The sequence below is a fragment of the Trachypithecus francoisi genome, unplaced genomic scaffold (assembly GCF_009764315.1).
Source record: "Trachypithecus francoisi isolate TF-2019V2 unplaced genomic scaffold, Tfra_2.0 Lachesis_group13, whole genome shotgun sequence".
Classification (NCBI taxonomy): Eukaryota; Metazoa; Chordata; class Mammalia; order Primates; family Cercopithecidae; genus Trachypithecus; species Trachypithecus francoisi.
In genome coordinates this window covers 107,680,563-107,689,012 of record NW_022681458.1, presented here as the reverse complement: position 1 = coordinate 107,689,012, position 8,450 = coordinate 107,680,563, and positions in this window count along the sequence as shown.

Below are 8,450 nucleotides of genomic sequence, written 5' to 3'. Positions count from 1 at the left end.
GCGATTTCATCATTGTGCAAACATCACAGAGCGTACTTACACAAAGCTAGATGGTGCAGCCTGCTACACACCTAGGCTGCACAGCTTATTGCTCCTGGGCTATAAAGCTTACAGTGTGGTACTACACTGAATACCACAGGCAACCGTAGCACAAGGGTATTTTTGTATCTTAAGCCATATAAACATAGAAAAGGTACAGTAAATGCATGGTATTATAATTTTATGGCACCACCATCGTATATGCAGCCTGTCCTTGATCAAAACATTGTTATGCAGTACATAACTCTACTATATTCTAAGTACCTTGAGGGTAATATGTATGTCTGATTTTTTCTTTAAATATCCTACAAATGCCTATTTCAGTCCAACTCAACAATCATTTATCTAGTACCTAGTTGGGTCCTGAGTTGATTAAAAAAAGAAAAGGAAGAGACGAGGCTTCTTTCTTGGAGTATTTATAGCCTAGGAAGGATCCTTGGGAATTGTACACTTTTTTCCTCCCTTCCCTACACCTTTTAAAACAACCCAATCTATTCACGCCTGTAATCCCAGCACTTTGGGAGGCCAACGCGGGTGGATCACTTGAGGTCAGGAGTTTGAGACCAGCCTGATCAACATGGTGAAACCCCATCTCTACTAAAAATACAAAAAAAAAAAGGCCGGGCGCGGTGGCTCAAGCCTGTAATCCCAGCACTTTGGGAGGCTGAGACGGGCGGATCACGAGGTCAGGAGATCAAGACCATCCTGGCTAACCTGGTGAAAACCCGTCTCTACTAAAAAAAATACAAAAAACTAGCTGGGCGAGGTGGCGAGCGCCTGTAGTCCCAGCTACTCGGGAGGCTGAGGCAGGAGAATGGCGTGAACCCGGGAGGCGGAGCTTGCAGTGAGCTGAGATCTGGCCACTGCACTCCAGGCTGGGTGACAGAGCGAGACCCCACCTCAGAAAAAAAAAAAAAAAAAAAAAAAAGCTGGGTGTGGTGGCGCACACCTGTAATCTCAGCTACTTGGGAGGCTGAGGCATGATAATTGCTTGAACCCAGGAGGCAGAGGTTGCAGTGAGCTGAGATGGTGCCACTGCACTCCAACCTGGGCAACAGAATGAGACTCTGTCTCAAAAAACAAACAAACAACAACAACAACAACAACAACCCCAAGCCAATTATCTTTTCATTATTCATTATAGTAAGTTTGGAAAATAGGGAGAAATCAAAAGAAAAAAATATTTTACAATTGCCCCAAAGCTTATTGCTTAACTACTGCTGACAACATTTTATCTTTTTAAAAAAATATGCAAAGACTATTAAACCTGCTTCTTTCATTTCACACATCATAAACATTTTCTAATAAGCTTTCCTCCCTTCTGTATACCTTTTAAAACAAGCCAATCGGCCGTGCATGGTGGCTTGTTTTAAAAGGTGTAGAGAAGGGAGGAATGTTTAAAAACATTTTCTTTTTAAACATTGATTAAGAAGCTGAATATTTCATTCTGTAGATTCACCATAGTTTGTTTCATTCTCATTTTGCTGTCAGATATTTAGGCAAATGCCAGTTTTTTTGTTGTTATTACAAATTTAATACTCAACTTTGTACACAGAATATTTTTAAGATTTAGGATATGTCTCCTGAAATTAGATGTCTAGAAATGGTATCATGTCTCTCTGTATCAAAGGGGGATGAGCGTAGAGGCTCTGGAGACATTTGCCCTTGGCTTTGGAAAGGTCTGCCCAGCTTATGTCTGACTAGCAGGGCTCAGTGGTGCTTGGCTCACTGTACTCTGGCCCTTGGGACGTTACTATTTTAAAAATGTGTGCTAGTTTGATAAGTAAGAAACAGTGTGTTGTTGTTTTGATTTTCATTTATTTGGTTGCCAGTGAGGTTGAACGTTTCCTCATATTTTTGTTTATCAGTTTTATTTCCTCTTTTGTGAAGGAGTACTTTGAGTCCTTTCTGATTTTATTTACTATTTCCACACATCTCTCTTCTTTTCCACTCCATACGCATGGGGTTTCCATCTGGCCAGGGATTTTTTTTCAGGGCCACCTTAGCCCGAACGGCTTGTCCTCCTTTACTCTGGACCATGGGGACTGAGCAGCCACTTCTGTGCCGTCATCCAGATCTAGCAGAAAACCCACATTTATACAGAAAGCACTTGGCAATTTCCTCAGCATCTTCTCACGTTCTTTTCATCTGAAACAGAAGTTGGGCCTCTCACCTTGGGAAGAGTGTTCTACAAAGTAATGAATTTGCTTGGAGATGTTTCTGGTAAGAGATAGAATAGAGCAGCCCCTTGGAGATTAATTTTGATATTCCCATGAGGCACCTGAAGGCTAAAAGGAAAGAGCAGAATTATCCTCCTTCCCCCAAGACCTGGGGTCAGGTCCAAAAACGCTTTCTGCATCATTGATTTTTCTTGGGCTTTTGTGGCTCAGCTTGTGGCCATGAAACACTATTCATTGCCATGGATTACGGCGTTTTCTTTTGTCCTATTTACGGACTGTCTGTGGAGTCACTGCCAAAAGTTGTGATTGGTGATTATGACTTTGGAGGAGCAAAGCTGATGTGGCTCACACCAGACGAAGATTAGTCAGCGCACCTCAACAACTTTCATTAGTGAGATGTCACTGCTCTAGCTTCAGGGACTTATAAGAGAAGGAGATGCCATGTTTATTGCCACTCTGGGAGATGAAAGTAACACAGCTGCACAAAGATGGATCACAAAAAGCAACACTCTTACCCCAGATAGTTCTTTCTAAAATAAAAGACCCAATAAAGAAGCAAGATTTTGCCAAGCAATATAGCAAACCAGAACCCAGACCCACATTGAGGGTTACCGGTGAAAGCATTTTGTCAATAGTAAAGGTGCCTTATAAGTGGTAGGTATCATATTTATGTGAATAAAGTCACCGGTTCTCTGGGGCTTTCAGTGCCTGAAGCTTAAAGAGTAAACTTTCCTATATTTCGAGTTTCACTTGTTCATTTTTATCAAATTTCTACTATCGCTTAAGCATATTCTAGACCAGGGGTTGGTAAACCACAGCCTGAAGGTCAGATCTGGCCTGCCACCTGTTTTTTGTTTGTAATAGTGGAGAAGCAAAGAATGGTTTTTACATGTTTCAGTGATTGAAAAAAAATCAAAAGTAGAATATCTCATGACGCATGAAAATTTCATGAAATTCAAATTTCAGTGTCCACAGACACAATTTTATTGGGACACAACAGGCACCCTCACTTTTTTACGCATTTTCTTGTTACCATGGCAGAGTTGAGTAGTTGTGCTGGAAACTACATGCCCTCTGAGCCTAAAGTATTTGCTACCTGGCCCTTTACAGAAAAGCTTGTGACCAATGTTCTAGACACTGGAAATACGGCTATGAACAAAACAGACCTATCTAGTCTTTACATTCACAGAGCTTACATTCAGGTGCAGCATTGCTTTAAAAATGGCCCCAGGGGGACTGGCACCCTTGATTTTGGCTTTGGAAACCTCAAGTTCTAAACAACTGAGCTAACCTTATATAATTTTAGCCAACATTGGCACAGCCTTGTGGAATCTGATTGTTTTTTCATCAAATCAAATCAAGTATCTATTAATTAACTATGTTAGACTGCAAAGGTCTTGGTGCTTAAGACATTGAACTAGTCGAGAAAACAGTGTTTACAAATTTAAAAAGAAAATAATGCCATTTACAATAGCTTCTTTTAACTTTTCAAAAGCCTTTTATGTGTGGGATCTTCCCATGTCTCAGACTTCATGTGCTAAGAATTTAGGATGGAAAAGCTCACTTGGACTGATAGAGACAGAGTAGGCTTGCCAAAGGAAGTGGGATGTGGTCCAAGATGATGGTCTTGATTTCCTTCTTCAATCCCAGGAGCCTAACAAGTTGTCTTCTGTGAACAGAAGGCCAAAAAACTACCACCAGGGCTTTTTCCCATATCCTATGGCTTGGCAGGACTTTCGCTCTTATCTTCATGATGTGAACAGCTTCCCTTGGGCTGGTAAAGCAGGAAGGAAGATCAGGACTGGGGGCCTCTCACTGAGCTTGTGAGGTGGGCTGGGATATGATACCCCTTAAATGGGGAACGAGTAGGAGCAAGACTGAGGGGTATTAAATAATGGGAAAATTGGGTGAGTGAGTGGAATCTTGGATTTCTTAAAATGTTGGACATTGGAAAGTCTGAGAGGTCTTTAGCTAATTTTCCAGCATATGTAGAACATCAAAGGACTACATCTTCCACTGTACCGTGAGCAGCTTTCGTACTTGCCTGGTCCAGAGTGTTGTTCGGCCAATGGTTCAGTAAGTGAATGACTGTGAAAGAGTGAAGGAATGAAGGCAGGAAGTCAAGTCACACACAGGAACATGAATCAGAATACTTAGGGCCAGGTGTGGTGGCTCATGCCTGTAATTCCAGCGTTTTGGGAGGCTGAGGTGGGAGGATCGCTTGAGTACAGGAGTTTGAGACCAGTCTGGGTAAGATGCCGAGACACTCATCTCTACAAAACAAAACAAAACAAAACAAAACAAAACAAACAAGAAAATAACCCGAGCCTGGTGGTGCACACCTGTGGTCCCAACTACACCGGAGGCTGAGGTGGGAGAATTGCTTGAGCCCAGGAGGTCGAGGCTGCAGTGAGCCATGTTTGTGCCACTGTACCCCAGCCTGACTGTCAGAGTGAGATCCTGTCTCAAAAAACAAAAACAAACAAACCAAACAACAACAACAACAACAACAACAACAACAAAAACTTAGAGAATTTTGTGTGCTCCCAGGAATAGGAATTTATGGTTGTTGATTCATTTGCTTATTCCACAAAATATTATGAAGCTCCTACTATATGCCAGTCACAGCATATCAAGTTAACTTGAAACCCATTTTATTTCAACCACAAATAGTGCAGATCTTTCTAGAACATCAGTGTCTGCTTTGTCACTTACAAAAGGACAATCAGGTGAGTGCCCAGTCTTCAACCCTGAAGAGCACTGAAGAGCATGAAGGATGTTTTTGACCTCATAGTTATTTTCCTGAATATTGGCTAACATCAAGGCAAATAATAAAGTTCCTGTAGTGCTTAGGAAGGCATACTCTGGTGTCAGACAACCTGGATTCAAACCCAGGCTTTACCACTTATAAAACATGTGAAATTGGGTCAATTTTAAGCTTTGTTCTATACTTCAGTTTCTCCATCTGTAGAATAGGCAAATAATAATACTTACTGTGAAGAGCTGTTACGAAGATCAAATAATCAAAACTCCTTGGTGTACAGTAAGCCCTCAAAGTCAATGTTAACTGTTACTGCTATCACATAGGACTCGACCTAGAAATAGAAAAGATAGAGAAGTTTGGACTGAATATACTGAGAATGTGAGGACATCTCCTAGAAATTAGTTGTCCTGTTTTCACATTTATAGTGTGTGTAGTGGAAAGAACATTAACCCCTTTATTTGTAGTTAAACTTTGCCTGTGCCCTCTCCTGAAAATGGAGCTAGCAATATTGCTGGGACTCTTGCATCTTACGTATGAGAGTGCCTGGAATTTCAATATACAATACTTATCTTCAGACAGAGTCAAATACGAGGAAGTAATTCCCTTTAATTAAGAGTGTTGATGAGTTGGGTTCTGGTTAATTGAACTGTAATATGTAAATCAACTTAATAGTGGACTGGCTCTGCCAGATAAACACACAGCACCTGGTGTAGTTTGGTTGAGCACCTTTGTTTGATTTTGAAAAACTCTTTCCCTTCTGTGACTTCTTCACATTGGGATCCCTCAACTCAGCCTGCAGCCAGCTTGCATTTTCAGTTGAAAGAAGGATTTTCAGAAGATTTTAGAAGATTTTAATTGCTGGACTTGATAAAATTGATTTAAATTAATCCAAGCCAGTTTCAGACAATGGAACAATAGGCTGGTACCTCGTCACTCATTTTTTAAATAAAAGGAGAAAAATGGGAAGTGTTCCAAACTGAGTCACAGGCAGTGGTGAGGATTAAATGAGTAAACATCGTGGGCTTTAGAGAGACAGATATTTGATGAGAATTAGAATCTCCAGCATTTTACCATTTATCTTCCTTTGTAGGATGGCTTCCTAGCACTACATGTGGCAGCTCATCAGGGAATAGAGAAGAAATGACAGAGTCCCTGCCCTTGAGAAGCTGATACTCCAGTGAGAGAAGAAAACAGGCAAAGAGAAAGATGTCACGATGACAAAGTAACACTGAAATAAATGTAGAAGAGAATTGTGGGGATTCAGTAAGGTGGGAATGAGTAGAGTGCATTGAAGTGAGACTCACCCTGGAACCCTGTCCAGTGATACTGTCTCAGTCGGTTCCAGCTACTGTAATGAAACACCATAGACTGTGTGGCATGTAAATAACAGAAACTTATTTCTCACAGTTCTGAAGGCTTGGAAGTCCAAGATCAAGACACCAGCAAATGTTGTGTCTGGTGAAGGCCCACTTTCTGGTTCGTGGATGGCACCTTCTAGCTGTTTCTTTATACGACAGAAGGGCTAGCTAGGTTTCTGCGATCTCTTTTATAAAGGCACTACAAATTGTGAGGGCTGCATGCTTATGACCTAATCATCTCCCGAAGACCCTATCTCTTAATACCATTACCTTGAGGGTTAGGATTTCAACATGAGAATTTTGAGAGGACACAAACATTCAGCCCATAGCAAATACCAAGCTTTTTATGGATTCATGCTATTTCAGAGAATTGTACTGGTTGGCTATATCCTTATTTTGATTATTATCACCTTAAAATAGGGATTCTCAATTTTGGGAATGACTGGCATTTTGGGCCAGATCATTTTGCTGTGGGGGCTGTCCTGTGTGTTGTAGGATGTCTAGCAGCATCCCTGGCCCCTCCCCACTAGATGCCACTAGCACCTCATCTACTCCTCCTCCCCGTGCCCTACTTCCTCAGTATGATGACCCCAAATGTTTCCATATCTTACCAAACGTTCCCTAGTGGGCAAATTGCCCCCAGTTGATGACCATTGTGTTTAAAGAATTCATTTCAACTATTTTATTGGCCCCTAGGGCACCAGCCTCCCTCTGAAGCTGTGTCCATGGGAATGCTATCTGTCTGGCTGCTTGTGGGTCTCTCCAGCACTGACTGACTAAGTCACACTGGCAGCCATGGGTGAGACTTCCTCAACGTGCGTGGAGCAAATTTCTACGATGCCAGGCTGCAAGGTTGCGTTTCTGCATTTCTAGGTGTCGGGGGATGCCTTGATTATTTTCCAAAGTCATCTAAATTTTGTCTCCAGGGATCCTTGCCCCTCCTAAATGGGTATTTTCTGGGAATAATGACAGCTCAATTGTTTATGGAGCCTTTATTTAATATTTGACAATATCTAGGAGAAAGTCACAAACACTTAGTTCAATTATTAAAATAAAACCTGTAGGGCATCTCCCTAAAAGAGTATCCCAGAATCATTATTTTAATTTAAGCATAATTGTAAAAGGGGGCTGGGAAACCTACAGTGGGGGAGATAAATTTTCAAGTGTCATTTTAGGAAAACAAAGGCTTTGCAAGAAAAAACATCCACTTCCCCCCCCCCCCCCAGTTACAGGCTTAATGTTACTAATAAGTTAGATGTCAGATGTATGCCGTTATTGTCAGCATGCATACAATTTAAATATTTTAGCTTCCATTATACAACTGAATCTACATGACTGACCTTCAAGGACCCCATTCATAAGAGATGAGGAGAGGGAACAGTCAGCTACTTCATGCAAGGGCTGGCCAGCAGACTGGGTTTCCCCACATTGTCAGACAAACCACGACACAGGGAACGCTTTGGAGACGCTGTAACATGGCAGGGTTGGGATGGAGAATGATGCGGGTGGGGGCACACTTCTGGGGCAGGGAGAGAGCCAAGGCTTGTTTTTCTTTTCGAAAAAAGCTATCCCACCTTTGTTCCAAGGGAGAATGAAATACCCGTTAAAACTGGTGACACTGGGAATTTTGTTTTGGCTCAGTTCCTTTTGTTGTGACTCCACGGTAAAGGAGAGGAATCTGGGGTAAGGAGGTTTCAAGCCAAGATGAGAAAGAAAAAGCATGCCTTCCAAGAATTTCTTCTATTGTCTCCCAGAGAATAAATATTTATAGAGAGGGTTCAATTGAAGTCTGTCTCAATGGTCGTGGCTTTAAGACTAAGCCTTTGAGAGAGTGCATGTAAAACTATGCTTAAATGAAGGGTGATCCAATTAGGCTTCCCAGGGAAAACCAAGAAACCTCAAGATAATTTCCTATCTGAAATCTAATTGTGTCCTCAAGTGGAATACGAATACCACTTTGAATTACCCCAGATCCATAGACGGCAGCAAAAATGTACAGCCAAATTGGATTCTATTTTAAGTAATTAAGTTATTTCCCTTCACAGGATCTATAATTTGCCTTGAACAAATGTGATTTGCCTCAGAAAGATAAGGCATTGCAATTTTTCC